The sequence below is a fragment of the Betta splendens genome, chromosome 10, assembly GCF_900634795.4.
Source record: "Betta splendens chromosome 10, fBetSpl5.4, whole genome shotgun sequence".
Taxonomy (NCBI): Eukaryota; Metazoa; Chordata; class Actinopteri; order Anabantiformes; family Osphronemidae; genus Betta; species Betta splendens.
Window position 1 is genome coordinate 14,054,482 of NC_040890.2, and position 17,633 is coordinate 14,072,114.

The 17,633-nt window shown below is 41.4% G+C and overlaps 2 long non-coding RNA genes across 7 annotated transcripts in view; both read left to right on the top strand.

Moving 5' to 3' along the window:
- Positions 1–6,172: 6,172 nt before the first annotated feature.
- Positions 6,173–17,633, top strand: part of LOC114864977 (uncharacterized) — a 30,668-nt gene continuing 19,207 nt past the window's right edge. Inside the window, exon 1 of the long non-coding RNA XR_008695835.1 lies at positions 6,173–6,356. This is a non-coding gene — a long non-coding RNA (uncharacterized LOC114864977). The remainder of the gene's footprint in view (positions 6,357–17,633) is intronic.
- Positions 13,552–15,809, top strand: LOC114864875 (uncharacterized). Of its 6 annotated transcripts, none has more exons than XR_003787428.3 (6): positions 13,552–13,699; positions 14,157–14,220; positions 14,576–14,858; positions 14,996–15,141; positions 15,270–15,360; positions 15,478–15,809. It is a non-coding gene; the product is annotated as an uncharacterized LOC114864875 (long non-coding RNA). The 6 variants fall into 6 exon arrangements; XR_003787427.3 differs by lacking the exon at positions 13,552–13,699 and having other exon boundaries at positions 14,012–14,220; positions 14,576–14,676; positions 14,758–14,858; XR_003787429.3 differs by lacking the exon at positions 13,552–13,699 and having other exon boundaries at positions 14,012–14,220; positions 14,576–14,671; positions 14,758–14,858.

Below are 17,633 nucleotides of genomic sequence, written 5' to 3' on the forward strand. Positions count from 1 at the left end.
ACTGCCTTCCTAAATGCAGGCCTATAATAAAACAGGCAATATAAAAGTAATATATTACATCAATACTAAGCAGCAATACATCTGATTACAGATACTTGTGATCAACACATCTGTGATCCTCACTGCAGTGCCTGTAAATCATTAGCGCTGGCGACATATTAAAGTTTTCTTTTCCTACCAAATCTTCTTTAGCCCAAGGCAACCTTCAATCATTTGCCCACAGAGCAACATCAAATAAAATTTCATTTCATGTTGTTTGTGCTTGGGATAGTGGGAGGAGGGAGTCAGGTCGGGTCTGGTTGATATTGTAGAGATATCGATCTGCTATTGACTGCACACTGTGTCCAGACAGTTTTCCATCCCCAGGGACCCAAACACAAAATCATTCCTCTCATTCTAAGCTAACTTGTATGTCTGCTGAACTGACAGAGCTCTCAGGCTCCAGCAAACTTTAAAGTAAAATACCCATTCTTCCTGACTGACTCCTTTTCTCCAGTGTTCCGACTTCAGCTTTTCATCCATTTCTTAAGCTATTACATCTTAAACTCATTGGAATGTAGTGACTGCCACTACAAACGCTGATTTTAAAGATGTCTTCCTAAACAAGAGACCTTTTTTTTTAAACAGACATGAAAGGATTTGGGGGGTTTCACACTCCGCCTGTGACTTAAACGTCAATGCGTAACCTATTTCAGTGTGAATGACGATGGGGCCGCTCACACAAAAAACGATTCACATGTTTGTGGATGAGTAGAAAAATAGGTTTAACCATTGTGTTACGTGAATGTGTTTCCTATGAGTAATCACATTGTTTGTTATTGTACACAAGCCCGTGCTGTAAAAAGGGAAGTTCAGCCTCCACACAACAAAATGTTCATCCTTTCTGTAAAGAGGCGCCTTCTCTGAGCTTTTAATTATGCAAGGACAAATAGAACAGATTTTAGTGCATACATTATGATTCACCGTCTCCAGCAACCACCATTATTTACTTTTGTCATCCACAAATCCTCTTTCATGTCATTTTTTTGTGATTATGTTGGAATTTTTCAAGCGAAATGAAGATTAGTAGTAATAATAAGCTGTGAATTGAATTGTTTTATTATGTGCGTGACTATTTTCTGAAGGGTCCCCACAGCGGCTGTATGAAGCACTCAGCGCCGGTGGCTTGCGACTAAACTATCGAATTCAATATCAAACAACTGTCGAACTATTTTCTCAAGTGAGTACATCTGTCTGATGGGATGATTGCTGGGGTGCGTGGTCCCTGCATATGTGCCGCTTTGCCTGTGTGCAGCTGCCTGCGTAGGCCGCTTGCTTAGCAGTCAGGACAGGCTTTGGATTGCCTGGTGTTGTTCTCCAGCTCGGCCACCTGCAGCTGGGGATCGATCGGCTCTGTGGCACCCGAACCTGACCCCCCACCGACCGGCCCCCACCTCCACAATCCCATCCGCTCGCTGGATGAATCAACCAGACCAACGAGGAACCGCCTGTTTGAGTCACATCTGGGCTCTAAGCACAGTAATACCAACGTGATTTGACATAAAACTAACTCAAAGCGGTAAATAAGTATTGTACAATGCTGAAAAATATTTTGCAATGTGTTGTTTGGTGTTTTTACTTGCTTTTACATAGTTTTGTCATGCCGACATCTGTAGGAGGAGGCTGGTAAAAACATATAATGACAATTACACAGTTCAAATCATAAACAGAGTCATAGAAAAGTTGCAACTGTTGGTAAAAGACCAACAAAAACATCAGAGACACTAAAGCGTGTTATAATGAATTATTTTTATTTTGCTCATGAATCGCTAAATAAAGGGTGATGGTGTGTTATCCAACGTGTAGATTAAAGAACGCACTGGCTCACGCACTCACAAATACAGTAAACAAAGGCACACACTCATCGCAGCCTATCAACCCAACGCAGGTAAAAGTCTGCCTATCGTGGCTCATTCCAAGCCCTGTAACTAAGACGGAGCTCTGGGAAGCTGCTGACTCAAATCCCTCCTATTTTAGAACGCCTACACCTCGTCAGCCGCATCATGGCACATGGGTCTTGACAAGAACAAACTGGTCCTAACGGGGAAGTGGAGGTTGTGCCAGGCCTTTACAAGGTGCTCCCTGCTGCAGATCCAGAGGGGAGAAGTTTTCTATTACCAGGGGCTCTGACTTAATGATGAGAGTAAACAGCACGAACAAGAGTGTTTAATATTTCACAGCCCACCCACAGGTGCAGCGATGTGCGGGGAATAGCACATACGTCCACGCTCGCCAGCTCCAGTCTAAATAAGACAACGGCGCTGTCCCTGCAGCAACTGACCGCATCTCGCGTGTGCGCCCGTCTTTGTGTGAGCGCTAACGTTTGCTGCCTCAGTCCTTTTTGGTTTTTCTTTTCTTTTTGCCCTCTCTCTCTCTCTCTCTCTCTCTCTCGTCCACCCTCCCTCTGTGGTGATATATGGAACATATGGGAAATTATTGTGGGGTTATAAAGGGCTGCTGACTTCAGCAGACATGCAATAAATTACGCTGTTTGTGTAGGGGAGTAAAACAAACAAGCTCTTTAGGAACACTTAGTGCAGGTTTCCTGTACAGACTTAACTCTCCCTCTCGTTCCCTCTTCCTCCCTCTTCGCAGCGCTTTGTACCTCCTCCTCGTAGCCTTCAGCCCATTCCCCGTGCTTCTTCCGGACTCCCTCTCACTACTGTAACACAGGCCACAGCACAATCTCATTCTGTTCTCCTGGTTGGTGGTAACACAGTGGGATATATCCACACAAATTACACACATAAAACTCATAAAGCCTGGAAAATATTTTAATAGTTTCCGCACCCCCTTAGTGGCAACAAGCTGCATGTGCAGAGCTGGTGAGCGCCACCAACATTATTGGTGCAATTAAATGTGAAACACAGGAGAGGAACAAGGGGGAGCGGGAGCCCAAAATGGCTGTAAACAAGAAAAATGACACTTGACAAGTTGTAATTTATGGACGTCGTTTCAAAGGCGAGAGACTCACCATTCCAACACTGGCATAGGCAGAAGAAGAAGGCACAAGGATCTGGGCTTTAGAAGAACTATTCACAGAATGTTAGTGCATCAAAGCCACACAGAGACAAAAAAAGGGGAAAGAGAAAGCTGCGACTTCAAAGATGAAGCATGATGAGCAATGCACAGTGAGAGAGAAAGGGAGAAACCAAGAGAGTGACAGGAAGTGTTTGTCAGAGAGAGAGAGAGAGAGAGAGAGAGAGAGAGAGAGAGAGAGAGAGAGAGCGAGCGAGCTTTGCAGAGTGATCGTACCGAAGGCAAGCGTGAGATGGGGTGGGGGGAGGCCCCTGGATACAGGCAGACGCTCCTCATCTCAAAGAATGCTAAATCACACACACACACACACACACACACACACACACACACACACACACACACACACACACACACACACACACACACACACACACACACACACACACACACACACACACGCACGCACGCTGGGGAAGAGACGCCATTAAACAGAGGAGCAGCGGAGTTCCCGTACCCCCAGCCCCATCTAGAAACAGATCAGCGTCACTGTTTACGTGTTTACTCTATTTTCAAAATGAGGACAAAAAGCAACCAAAACAATCAATGAAAACAAGCGTGCGAGGAAAACCGAAGCTGTTGTAATGCTTCCAATACATCCTTTAGCAGAAACAGCTGAAACCAGATGTTTGTTGGTGATGTTTTATTAGTTTGATGCACAAAAGCAAACGGAGGAGGAAGCTGTTTTTTTGAATGTGTGAATCAACTTAACTAACTTTTAAAGCTTTAACACTGCAGGAAGTTGTCCTTAAAACAAACCTTTAAATAATTACTTCTTCTTCTGTTTTTTTTTTGTTATTTAAACTCGTTTCCTCTTTGCAAATACTTTACTTTTACATTTAAAACCAAATGGATCAAAACATCTAATGCATGTAGAGCTTAAGCACTGCACTGAGGTGAACCTGCAAAAAGCACTGAACAGTGAAAGATGTTTAATTTGAGACCACAATCGTTTTGCTTGAAATTGCTTCCCCAAATGTGATTCATTTGTTTGCAATGAATTCTACAGTGGACCAAAGGCAGCAAAGAAGAGTAACCAAAAATCTGGTTCCTGCATCAGATAAGGAAGCTCCTTTGCCATACAAATACACCAGTTAAATTCGCAGTGTAGATATCCAGTAATTCACAAAATGACAAGATGCTTGTCTGATGCACCGAGCACCTCCAATTGCAGCTCATTAACTCAGTCAGGGGGAAGCATTCTGCGAGCACGGAGAGCAACTATTAAAATACTTCCATTAACTGGAAGAATAAATATCCTGGTTGCAGCCCAAAGTGTCTTCATTTGGGCTTAAATGTGAGATATGCCGTTGCTATGGCAATATGGCAACGGCTGTAGCCCTCCTCCCAGCTGTTGGTGGGTTTTGTATGGGAGAGAGAGAGGGAGAGCGGAAAAGAAAGAGAGAGCCCGTGCGACTGTGTGTGTTTGTGTGCGTGCACGCATGCATTGATGCTGCCTCCGTGCTGTGTTCCCCCTTTCAGTCTTCAGAATAGTGTCTCTACTAATCCGTGAAAGTTGCGGTGCTCTGAACCAGTGGCCAAACCCTTTCCCACTGAACCAAGGCCCAAGGTCTGCACTCTGCTTTACACTTGATTGGTCCCTCCCGTAGCAGGACTCCCCTCCCTGCTGGGCGTAGGCCCGTCCCCCTCGCTGGGCTGCTCAGCGCTGCCTAATCGCCTTCTCCCCACCATAATTACCAGAGCTGGGCCCAGGACTCACCAACACACCATTAAAGTCTGGCCAGCCCATGCTCACCAGCCCTCACACATGCAGCACAGGCCCAGAGACATGCCTAAGACCCGGCCCAACTCCACCAACGGAGCACCTGTTCATGCCTGGGATGCCCCGCAGCACTGTGGACTTGGCTGATGCTGCTCCTGGAAAAAACAGAGGGGGTTGGCAGCTGTGCTGTTGTCCTCCTCCCCCTGCAGTGGAGGTGATGTGTTTATTTGAGCTAGGGTGCTGCAGAGGGAAGCTGTGAGCAGTAACTATCTCCTTGTTGTGCTGTACAGAGTACCAGAGAATCCACCCTGCAGAGTCAAAGCCCTTTGATATGTGACCACTTCAAACCTACACATACAATGGAAGCAGTCACTTGTGGAAATAGCCCAGGCTGATGTTGTGTGGGCAAGGTGAGACAAATTTGCTTTGCTCAAAACCAACCCTGCACTTTATTTTTCCAAGCCTGTATATTTTGAGCAAAGCAAATACAAAACATATTGTACATTCTGGACACTGACAATCCTGCGATGTGTGTAAAATTAGAAATAGAAATACTCCCACTTCCAATTTTGTTGTGCCACAAGGTACTTCACTTTCAGACTATTGCACCATTGATGAGAGCATATGGGACGGGCCAGGTGAAATGCAGTGACCTGGCAAACAGTCCAAAGGCTGGTGCGAGTCGGGTACACGTCAGAAGGCACTGGGTGTGCTGGCACAAACAGTACCCAGAATGCGGATCAGACAGACACCCAGCACTCGTTAGCTTATTACTCTCTTATTAGGAACATTTTTGCCTTGCATGGATTGGCAGAGTCCCGCTAGCCACCCTCTTCACATGGCCCAGTCTCTGTCAGAGTTGATCAAAAGACATTTCTTCACATCTCCAGACGCCAGGGAAAAAAGGAGAAGAAAAGAGGGAGAGAAGAAAAGAGCCAGAAGGGGGCATACTGCTCTCTCTTTACTCTAGTCTTTTGGTGAATGAGGACTTTTCACAATGCCCTCTCGCTTTCCTTTATTTTTTTTCATTCTTCCATTGGCAAAAAAAAGAGAAAAAAACTGCATTTCCCATCGCATTTCGCCAAATTGTTTTTGCCATATCAAAAACAATTATCCTCAGGTGCAGAATTACAACCATTCTAGTGGGAGAACGAGGTCCTCACAAATCTGACTGGCTTCCAGGCAGCCAAGACCCCCTCGAAGTGGTAATGAAAAGTGTAACTTTAGCCTCCCAGCTGTACGTCTCAATCCATAATCCTTCCCCAAAAACCTCACCGTAGAGCCGCCTACCGCTCCCATGGCGTTCCCAGCCTGTGCCGGGCAGGGCCTGCACTGATTTATGTGGCAGTCCCGTGTCATACTCTCAACCTGAAAAGGATTTGCTCCCCTATATTTACCAGGGTGGTCAGGGCAGCTCTCTGGATACACAGAAAGCCAGTCAGCGGGCCTCACTCCCAGTCTTTTCACCCCTCTGTGCCAATAACATGGACATTTTGGACCTTACCAGAATCAGATGGGCTCCAGTGTTTACATAGTGGTGTGTTTCTGCAGTGCAGAGGTGAGTGTCCGTGTGTGTATGTTTGCAGAACTTTCTGTGGTGACATACAATCGACGAGTTGGTACCTGATACATGTAAGCAAGTCACAGTGCTCCAGACTGAGAAGTGACAATGAGCCTATCAACTTCTGAAACGTGGAGAAAGAAAACGCGTGAGCAGGTTTTAGTGGGTAAAGCTGCGTTTATTTCATTGACCTCTGAGCATTTGCATCGACATCTATCTTAAGATGCAAAACGTCTCATGCATGTAACTGTCCATCTCCATAATCTACAGTAGGGTCATTTTTTTTAAATTTGAGGCTCAGCAAAGGGGCTGGAGGAAAGTGTTTAACACTACTCTCCCAGCAGCCCAAGTCTAGTGGTTCTGTGAAACACTAGATAAAAAATTTATTGATTTCAAGTGAATAATTCTGGCAAAGTTGAAAAGGAAGACGCTAATTGGTAGAACTATAACTAATTGATAATGTGTGAGTGTAAATTACAGATTTTCAAAGAGTGGAAAGACATAAGAGAGAGACGTCTTCAGCAGTTCTGTCCATCACGGTTTTTGCTCTTTGGCACAGCTGACTTGAGTAAAAAAGTACAGATTGTGCTACTTACCCATACAGCGTGACTAAAGATCCGGTAATAGAGAGCTGAACACATGTTGGTAGAGGAGCTGTGGTGGGTGGTGGTGGTCTCTGCCTCTGTGCATCCACTCCAGTCAAGTAAACCAAGGTGACCTCTGGACAGCTGGGTGTATACATCCTGTGGTTGGTTGTCTACGCAGTGTGGCAGTGGGAGCAGCGGGTGGTTGACGCAGAATCTAAGGAAGGGATCAGCTCATCTTATTTCGTGTGCGTGCGCGTTAGTGTAGATCCGTGCGCGCACATATACTGCTCGCGCCTTGCATGCATGCGCATTTGTGTGACAGCCATGTGGTTAAACGCTAAATACTGTCTTGTACATTCTGAGCAGGAAATGAAAGCATTACTGCCCAGAACATGCCCAGCACATGGCTGCTGTAAATTACATTTCTCGCTCTGCGTTTGGGTTAAAGGCGCAAATGAAGAGATCTCAGTCCTGCAGAAATTTCAAATGAAATTGGGCTTACCATCTCCTCACCAGAATTTCAAACAAATGTGGCATGACCTGAAGAAGACATTTACAGCAATGCAAATGCAGACAAAATGGCCGCTGTTGCTAAGCTAACAGGGCAGGAAGAAGATGGAGCTGGTAGTCTTTGAATGGTGCCTGAAAGCAGCACATACGTGACTTTCTACGCCCTGAATCTTCCAATTTCTCTCTTTGTCTGCTTCCTTTGAGCAACTAAATACTTCCCAGTCTTTTTGCACTTTACGATTTAGATAAACAGCGTGTGCAGTTATATACAAGCAGTTCATTGTCTCAAAGATTTCCTGACATTACAGCTTCGGATTGACTTTTAAAACGTGTAATTCTGTTTTCTTAGCATGAGGTTGTTTACAATTTGCGCGACGTAGAGACAAATGGTGTAAATAAAACAACAGCACACTTCAACAGACTTCGGCATTAGAGTGAGCGAAATATTTTCAGCCAGATTTGTGAGTTATGAGATGAGTAAAATGTGACAGCTTCATATGAAAGTCTGTTTGAGACTTTGCAGTGAAAGCCTTCACATAATGACACAAGGAAAGCCTTCAGAGTTTTTTTATGCTTTTTTTCTCCCTATGTGTTAGGAAATCGTGAGAGAGCGAGTCTTCTTGTAATCGAGATATAAAGGATACGATTGCTATATAACTCATCTCAGATCTTAAAGTGGAGATGCATGTGAAAATATTTTGAGGGTTTTACTGTATGCTCCATAATGTTTAAAGTTTGTTTGTTGGTTGACGGGAGTAAAGCTCAACAAAAAGATGGAAATAAAATGAATATTAAGAATATGTGCATAAACTACAACTTTATATTTAGACATTTTAGATTATAAATAATATTTTAGATTAACATCGCACAAATTACAATAACAACATGGAAGATATGCAACTTATTTCAGTCAAATTAACAAATTCTTATTGTTTGTATTTTCAATACACTTGACTTAATGAAAGAGGCACAATAGACTGGTAAAGAAATGAAGATTTGTGTTTTGGGGAAATGTGAGTGTCCTGATAAGGAGGCGGGACATTGCTGACAGTTCAATGTCCTCTCTACAGATGAGCATAGAAAAACAGATGGTGGGCTTTCATTCTGCAAACTGAGAAGTTTCGTATTTCAACCTTAGAGAAACATCTCTGATTTGACTCAGCTTTTGATCACAAACACTGGTTCTTATTTATCAATGCATATTATTAGATTGTTATGAGAGCCTCCCATTCTAGACGATGTCCCTTGAAGAAACAAAAAGACTTGAAATAAAAGAATCTTCTGCCAATTAGACACCACCTTGTAATAGAGAACTAATGAATTTCATTGTCTTTTGAAGGCGTGCATGAAGTTTCACAAATATGAAAACAACTGAAAGAATTACAAAGAAACCTAGAAACAGATGGCTTCTTCAGCAAACAACTAAACTAACACAAGTATGCATAATTGCTCTGTGATTGTACTTGCACATACCATTTGTCTGACATAAGCTGAAAAAGTTTTCACCAATTCTTATACAAGTTTCTTTATAGCGCTGAAATATGAATTATATACGAATTACAAGCATTTGTTATAACAATTTACGTTTACATTTATTGTGTTGGGTCTGTATAATAGTTTAAAACTAAAATGTTCATTATCTTTTAGAGAAAACAAGAAAAAAATAGATTTTTATTTTTAACACGCACAGTAATACTAACTTTAACAAAATATTGTTAAAAATACGGTTTGACTTTTTCAAAAAAAACAAAATTACACTCGATAATAATTTTCGGAATGTATTAAAACTAACAGATTTTGATTTAAAAAAAATATATTCTTCAAATTTTATTTTACCATAAATTGAATTGTATTTTTGAACTATATACTGTATATTGAGTAAGATTTTTAAACTATACAATTAATCAGTATACTGTATGACTGGCAGACAAATAAAGTGAAAATAAACCTACAAAGGTTGTTACATTGCAAAAATAATAGCTAATTCAAATATTTTTTTACCAGCGATTCTTGAATACAATTACTTATTTGGCAAGTTAAAAATGTTATTTTACTTGGTCGTGATTTTGCTACACTGTAGGCTTATTTATTATTTGTCATTATTACCGATAATTACAGATTTAGCAAATTTTTCCGACCAAATAATTTTTCACAAAAACACTTTCACAAACTTCATATAATAAATAGTTTGCCTATATTATAAGCTTCCGCTTATGCTAAAATATCTTAAATATTACCGATATCAGTTTTGTGTTTTGTTTTGTCTAGGCGCCTATAACAACGTACAGAAAATAGTGAAGAGATGATGATGACGATGATGATGATGATAGCTGAGAGTAAATTGAACACTGTCAGTATCTACATATGTAATGCATTACGAAAAGTGGGAGGATTCAGGCTAACATCACAGGACGCAGTTTCATTTTGTTGAGTTAAACTGGCTTACCTGCAGCTTCTGGTCACGTTCTTTTGATAAATTTACCTTACATGAACTCAGCAATGACTCTAGTGTATGAAAGAGAGACGTCAGAGTCACACCACTGATGATAAATAAATAGGGAATAGGATTTTGCAAATGTTCTTCAAAGATGTTCCAATTTCACACAGTCAAATTAAAGCAACCTTATATATCAGGTCATAACTGATATACCTTTGAGCGTTTTTATTTATCGCAGTTTCATTTAGCGCAATACATAACAATTTGGAAATAAATTAAGAGAGAGATATATATAATGTTCATTAAATAAATGATTTGACCTTCTTTGTGTTAATTACAAAATATGTGACCGTGAATTGTCATTTTAACCTACACTTTCACTTCAACGTTGATGGACTGACACTTTCTGGTTTCTGCGTTTCATTGCCTTGTAACATTTCCCTTCAAATTTGAAGACATTCAGTCACATCTAGGCTAAACAGCCAGGTTTGTTCATTTTCAGCACTCTATTTTGACTGTTGAAGTATATTTTGGTTGGAATTTTGTTTTCTGTGGCGTTACCTGTCCTGCCATGACAACATTTGATGGAGCTTCGTGCTGCCACACATCACTTTTTGAGGGAGAATATCTGCTGCATGTCACTCAGTATTTATAAAGTTGACATATGTGATGTGTGACCTGTTGACATATACTGCTGACAATGATGCACATTCCAAGGACTTTGACATTAAAGTTTGAAAGCAAAAGTTAAACTGATGAAGTCGTGAGGTCTAGTAAACTTGTATTAAAAAAAACAAATTTGCAGCTAGCATCGATGCTAGCCAACATCAAACATCTCTGTTGTAGAGAGAAAAACTAACACTGCGTCTGAATGTTCAAAAACTTTAGAGACTCATAGCATAAAGTGATTGGTTGGTGGTAAATTAAACTTAAAAATTTATAAATAGCAAACACCGACTGTTTTGCTCCCTCGGAACCAGAACATCTTTACCAAGTAAACTGAGAGGGCTCTAGAACATTTCTTTCAGTTAAATGGGTCAGCGTTATATAACCAGGAAGTTGACTGCCAACATCTTGCAGTTTGTTTAGGGTGACATCTCATTGCCTGGTGGCAGAGTCCTGCCAGTGTGCGTCTTTATTAGTTTCTATCCACTGCTGGTGCAGACACCCCAGCAGCGGCGGTGACAGCCCTTATCCCTCCTTCGTGCCCCACCTCATACTAAGCCCTGGATTTGAAGGACAGGCAGCTCAGGACAGAACAAGTGCGCCAAAGCAGAGCATAGGCAAAGCCTTAAAGCAAAAGGCCACACTCCAGTGTGTCTGGACAACAAGTACATCATGCTTACTGCTTACAAAAGACACGTCACAGTTAGAACTTCATCTGGTTAGAAGGCTAGTTTGGGCTAAAAAGGTTAAAGCGCATAAGTAGTGATGGAGAAGATGTAAAGTGAATCAACAGAAACGACTCAGTTAGCCTGGTTTAGTGATTTTACAGGTCTGTCCTATTCTGCATTCGTTCAGTAGTATAATTACGGTTCAAAATATTGAAAGAAAGAAAATAATAAAAAAATTCACACATAGCGAAATGGGCTGTTGTTATTACCTTTAAATGTGTGGCGTGAATTCTTCATTCCAAAACGAGAAGTTTCCTCGCGGGGAGCACCAGGAGGTGCTGTAAAGCAGTTAGCCTTTGATAGCACAACACTAGCAAAAACAAACATGGCCGATGAGGGGGGCAGGGCCGACGGTAATGTAAACTGGTTCAGAGAGTTAATGCAACATTAACATTGCTGGAGCTTTGTGAGCCCGGAGCGTCGATATTAAAAAAGCTCCCCCCGCATGCTCTCCTGCAAGGGGTTCAGGAGAAAGACGCACCCTGCTACGACCTCCAACGAAAGATTCAAAGTCACGCTGAAAACAGTAGCGTCGACGTTAGCGTGGTAGCTGGAAGCGTTTGAGCGATGCTTAGCACCCCACAATGCAACACGCCGCAATCAGTGTGAAGCTATGTTTCGTTTTTGTACCACACGCCTGTAATCATTGGCTACCTGTGAACACGAATCTACGGTATGTCGCAACTCAAACCCGTTTTTTTTAATTCTTCTTTTGTTGGTTAGTTTGTTATATTTTTAAACGTTTCTAAACAACTCAGCGCCGTCGCTTAAGCAGAATGTTGCTGTCATTTGTCAGCCGTTCTCAAACTGTCAACGTGCAATAGAGAGATCAGTGGCAGACGTCTGGAGAAATAATTGTTTTTTTTAGGAAAGGCTGGACTCATTGACACACAGTACGAGAGTGTTGAAGACATGCTTAATTGAGTCCCACATTGGGCCTAGCAGAACGTGATAAACCAAAAGACGAAGTGAGGCGACCTGGTCCTCCTTTAGCCTGATCCGAAGTGCTAAACCTCACCCTGACTTTGTAACGCTGAGGCTTGTGAGTCACAACTGTGAAGATATAATGTTATTTAAACCCAATCTGTCACCAAATGGAGCGAACAAAAAAATGCTTGCCAAGTGTACAAGTCTAACATCACCACTTAGACACACACACCCACACACACACACACACACACACACACACACATACACACACACCTCCCTTCATGTCATTACTGTTGCAAAATCCCCAATTAATAAAAGTGAATTTGTGGAGTTGTCATTAACGTGATCACTATCAAAGGTCAGTAAAGACATTAAGGAGTAAGTGACAGAAGTATCACCACGTTTATATGACTTAATATGACATAATTATGTGAAATAATTAGTTCCCCTAACTGACAGGTTATTTCAGATGATAATGAGCAAAATCGGAAAATATTTTCTACATGTGATAACAACAGCAATGAATAATTTCTCAGCCATGAACATCATGGCATCCCTCTTGGGTCTTAGTTGTTGCCGCAGCCTGTGACCCATTTTGCCTTTTAAACAAACCAGAAATGTTGCTAATTTTGACAGCTCACTTCACGAGTACCCAGCCCATAACAAGTCTGCCACCTTCCGCAGCAACGTTGAAGCTGGTGACAGACTAGGAGCACTGGCATGTTCGTGGCCTGATGGTGCCCAGGTGGTGCTCGTGGACCTGAAAATGCATCTTGCAACATGCCCATAATGAACGAAGAGATTACGCCACATGGGCCCGTGTTCAATCCAAGAAAGTTAGTTGTAGCACGGACTGAAGTTGCCAAATTGTTTAAATACGAAACCGTAAAACAGCACAAGTAAGAGTCTTACGAGTGAAAGTCTAAGAGTGTACTTATTTTTTCGACTGACATATCACACAAATAAATGTTTAAGCGTGTCACACGCGGGGCTAATTCACAAACTACTGTTTGCGTAGCTTAACCCCGGGCAGTACAGTAACTCAAATTGTGCTTAAAATATGGAAAATCTGCAACGAGAACAATATCGGTTACACTAGCATACAGTTTTACACAATTACGTACGGCAAAATTTTAACCCGGTGCCGATACGGTAGCTAATCTGTTGTAGCCATTTTATCGTATTCACTCAAAAAACCTGGATTGGGTGCATGCTACATTAACATAATTTTAACATGCAACTTCAACAATATAAATTCTTGTTTTGTGTCTGAACATAATAAAATCACGTAAATGTAACAACTTCAACAGGTTACATCAATATTTTATGTTAACTCAACGTAATAAAAGTAGGTTTAGACAACAACATGTCCAGAGCTGAAGGTGGCAGTAATGAGCAAATTCACAACTTGGACTACGGCCCTGCCGCTTCTTCAGGATCCTGACGTAAAGGAAAACACCTGTTCATGATGTGTGCAAGAAGGTAAGTTTAACGTCCATTGAATAAAAAACCGCATGGGTGCAGAAATGTTGTTAGTAGCTATATATAGTGCCTTTTAGCATTTTGGATGTTTAATTAGCTAGAGTACGTATCCGTGTTATGTGACTGCGCCTGTGCTCACAAGCTAACCTAGCTAGCTTCCGTACAACACTGAGAACGTGCTAGTTTTAAATAAGCTTATCTGCAATAATATATATATATATATTGTAATTTTTTATATTATTTTATAGCCGTTAAACGGCGATCTTTGCTCAGTTAGGAATGAGACTTTTACGTATTTCCAATGCGAGTTCATCGCGCGGGCGCGGGATTTTCAAATTTCAAATAACCGACATCAGCGTTGCCCCTCGGTCGGTTTGGATGCGACGAGGATTTTACGAGTCAGCGGCATTTGTTCAGGTTGGTGCAATATTTTCTGACATATACTCTCCGTCCGCAGGTGTTAGAGCAGAGAACTACTGGAAACGGAAAACAGAAGTACAGAGACTTGCCCTAATGGAAAGGTAACCCATGAACATTAAATAGAAATGTGCTGTCATGCTATGCATTTCCTGAGGTAATTTACACAAACCTACCAAAATGGTGTTTGAGTTATTTCACTCTACATATTGTTTGCATTGTATATCGTATTATCATAAATCTATTTGTTTCACACGGTAAAGGAAAATAATCAAATTGCTTACACAAGTATTTATTTAATTAAGCTTTAACATTTGTACCTTTTTATAAGATTGTGTACTCATTTCACAGCACATAATTGGTTTCCTAATTTATTACAGCTATTTTGACTTGAAACCTGTTCTTTATCATCTAAAATGTGTCTCTTGGTGTTTACCTCCAATGGCCATTCTGTGAAAGTGTCCCATTCTAGAGCTGAGAAGAGACAGCAGGACAGGGAATCATCTGCTAGTGTCGCGTCAGATGTCTACATGTCCACAAGTTGTTTAAGAAAAAGTAAGGTAAGAGGGAATGAAAAGAAATAAGATAAATAGACTCTAAGGTATTTGGAGATGCAAGGAGTGCAGCGTGACTTTTTCTAGTAGATACAACTATCGCAAACACAAGGCAAGAAGTTATCAGAGATGAACCCTTCATCACAGAGTTCAAAACCAGATGGCCTGCTCTCTTCTGTGTTTCTGAGGTTGGTCAATAAATATGTCTATATATATACAATGTGATTCTGATCAGACAAACAAAATATATTAAAATGTATCAAAGTATTGTTTACACATTTGCCATTCAGTGCATTGATAACTTGTGTACTTTTTTCTTTTTAAGAATAAATTTAAGAGGACTACAACAGTTTGCTGCAACAGTTCTTCTCCATGCTGGATGGTTATTCTTCAGACCTGAAAACGGTGTTTGGCAAGGAAGGCGGCATTCAAGGACAAAAGATTAAGAGCATCATGGTTCCCATAACCCAGGTATGATGATGGGAAAAAAATCTATGTCGTAATATGTTAGTGACAGCTACTCACTTGAATAAAAATTGTTCCCTAAAATAGATTAAAATTGTTTTGTTTTTTGTGTGATTACTTTGTTTGTCCTAAAGACTAACTCCATTGATGTCAGAAGAGTACATCCTTTAAGCCCAGTGTGTGTTCCTCAATGAAGATCCTGGCAACCTTGTGAAAGAATGGATGGTAAGAATGTTTTTTTTATTTATTTCATGTAAGTTTAAAATTTCAAAGTGATTTATATATGCTTTAAAAGTTAAAGTGTTATATAACATCATCCGCTTATTTAATTTTACATTTCAGATCGTGGACGCCTTGAAGAAGCCATGATAGAGCCAATTCTTGAAGTTTTTGTCATTCACAAAGATGCAGAGGCAGATGATGACCCTGAAGATGTAGTCATCGTTTCAAGTCCTGGATGAGTTGGGTAGTGTCCCACTTGCTGTGTTGTTGTTTGCTCTTGTTATATGCTCTCAACCTCAGCTACCCTCCACTAAAAGTTGTTTGAAATATTGGCCCAATGCTGTATGTACAATACTGGATGTTAGTGACATTTTGTAGCTGCCTTTGACATTTGAAAGCTGTTTTATCGTTTTTATGAAGCTTATAAAGTATTCTAACCAGTCTAAATCCAATGTGCTTTGTGTCTTCTCCAACCTACACACCAGCTGGGGATATATGTTAGTTTACATAATAGAAATACTGTTTCAAAGATTACTTTATTTGTATGTAATTTTGAAAAGCTAATGTTGGCACAAAACATTTGATAACTTTACATTGGTTGTGTTAGTATAGCATAATTTATTAATTAATTTAAATTAACTTGTTACTACCCTATAAAATTAAGTAACAAGTATTAATATTATACATGATCAAATAACCCAAGAAAATTATGTTCAATCAACCCTAAAAACATTAGTGGGACTGACCCATGGTCATTAGGTAACATTAACATGAATATATCATGTTGCTTCACCCTGTTTACATTTGGTTCACTAAGCAAAATAGCTTCTTGCTATCTTAACGCATTTTAATTAGATGGAAATACTTTCCATAATTTTATTATGTTCATCCAACAAGTTTTTTTTTTGAGTGTTGTCAGTAAAGAGCCACGGCACAGGACAAGTATTTGAGTCTAATTCAGCCGTTCGTAGGACTGGGCATTTTAGGTCGTTTCATAAAACGTATTCAATGTAATTACGTAGTGTGTTTTAATTACATGTACGACGATGTCTTGTTTTGTGAATAGGGAATTTACAGGAAACGGTTTCTTGTACCAGAATATTCATAAAAGGCAGCTGCCTTCCTTCCACGTATTATACTAACAGCGATTATTTTTTTTCATCATGTGAGACGTTGAGCCCTGAAACCTGCTGTTGGTTTGACTGTGTCTTTATGAAGGTCACTGAAGAATTCTTTAGGATTTTCTTTTTCACGTGGATTTGTTTAAATCAGCAGGTCTGTGGTATAATAGAACAGGCTGGTCTAAGTACACTTGGGACATATCATTCAGGTGTATAAATTCAAAGTGCTGAATGGAGCACTATTCGAAACCTCGGGCCATATTAAGCACAAAACCAACATGGCTGCCAGGCTCGAAAGAATAATAATAATCTAAAAGAAAAAAATTTATATATTGCCAAAGTGAAATTGGCAAAGAATACGGGGTGTGCATGTGGCAGTGGGCTGCTCTATAAAGACATCTGCTGATTACACAGTTTGGGGAGGCCTGGTAGAGAGGAGCCTGGCAGTGAAACGTGTAAAGAGATTGAGACCACACGACGACTGCTGAAAGAACACAGCACTCATAGCCTCACAGCCAGCCTCCATGTGCATGAAGCCACAAAGACGTGAAGCGGAAAGTTGCCTTCACTCTATTTTACACCACAAGAGGACCTGGGCTGCCCAGGGTGGCAGAATAATGGCAGGCCCCCACGATCCAGGCGCAGGCTCCTTCCTGTTGTTCCGTCCTTCTGCTCGGCAGACACGTCGCGTCCCCAACGTGGGCTGGATTGAAGTCCTCGCTGCTGTTTGCGAAGTGTTGTGAGACGAGACGACGACGCCCTGTTTTGACGGTGTCATTTTGAACGTGCTCGGCGCATATGTCAGAGGCGCGGCGTTCGCCTCCCTGAGTCGGTGGCAGATTGGCGTCTGTCTCAGGTGACGGTCGCGCGGCGGCGGACGCGCCGGCCCGCGTGCGTCCTGCTGCCCGACGTGGGCCCGGGTCGGGGACTGGCCCCTCAGAGCCGCAGCAGAGCACACGGAGCCTCCCACCGAACGAGGCCAAGTCACCCACATCCCCGTCCCTTCCACGCTCCTTTTAGATACGACTGCCACCTATGTGATTGTGCTCGTCAACCCCGTCATCTTCAAGCCTTACTTCAAAGCGAGCGCAGGGGGAAAGTTTTGGTGATATTTAAATGCAGTGCGGTGTTCAAATAGATAATTCCTATTTTATT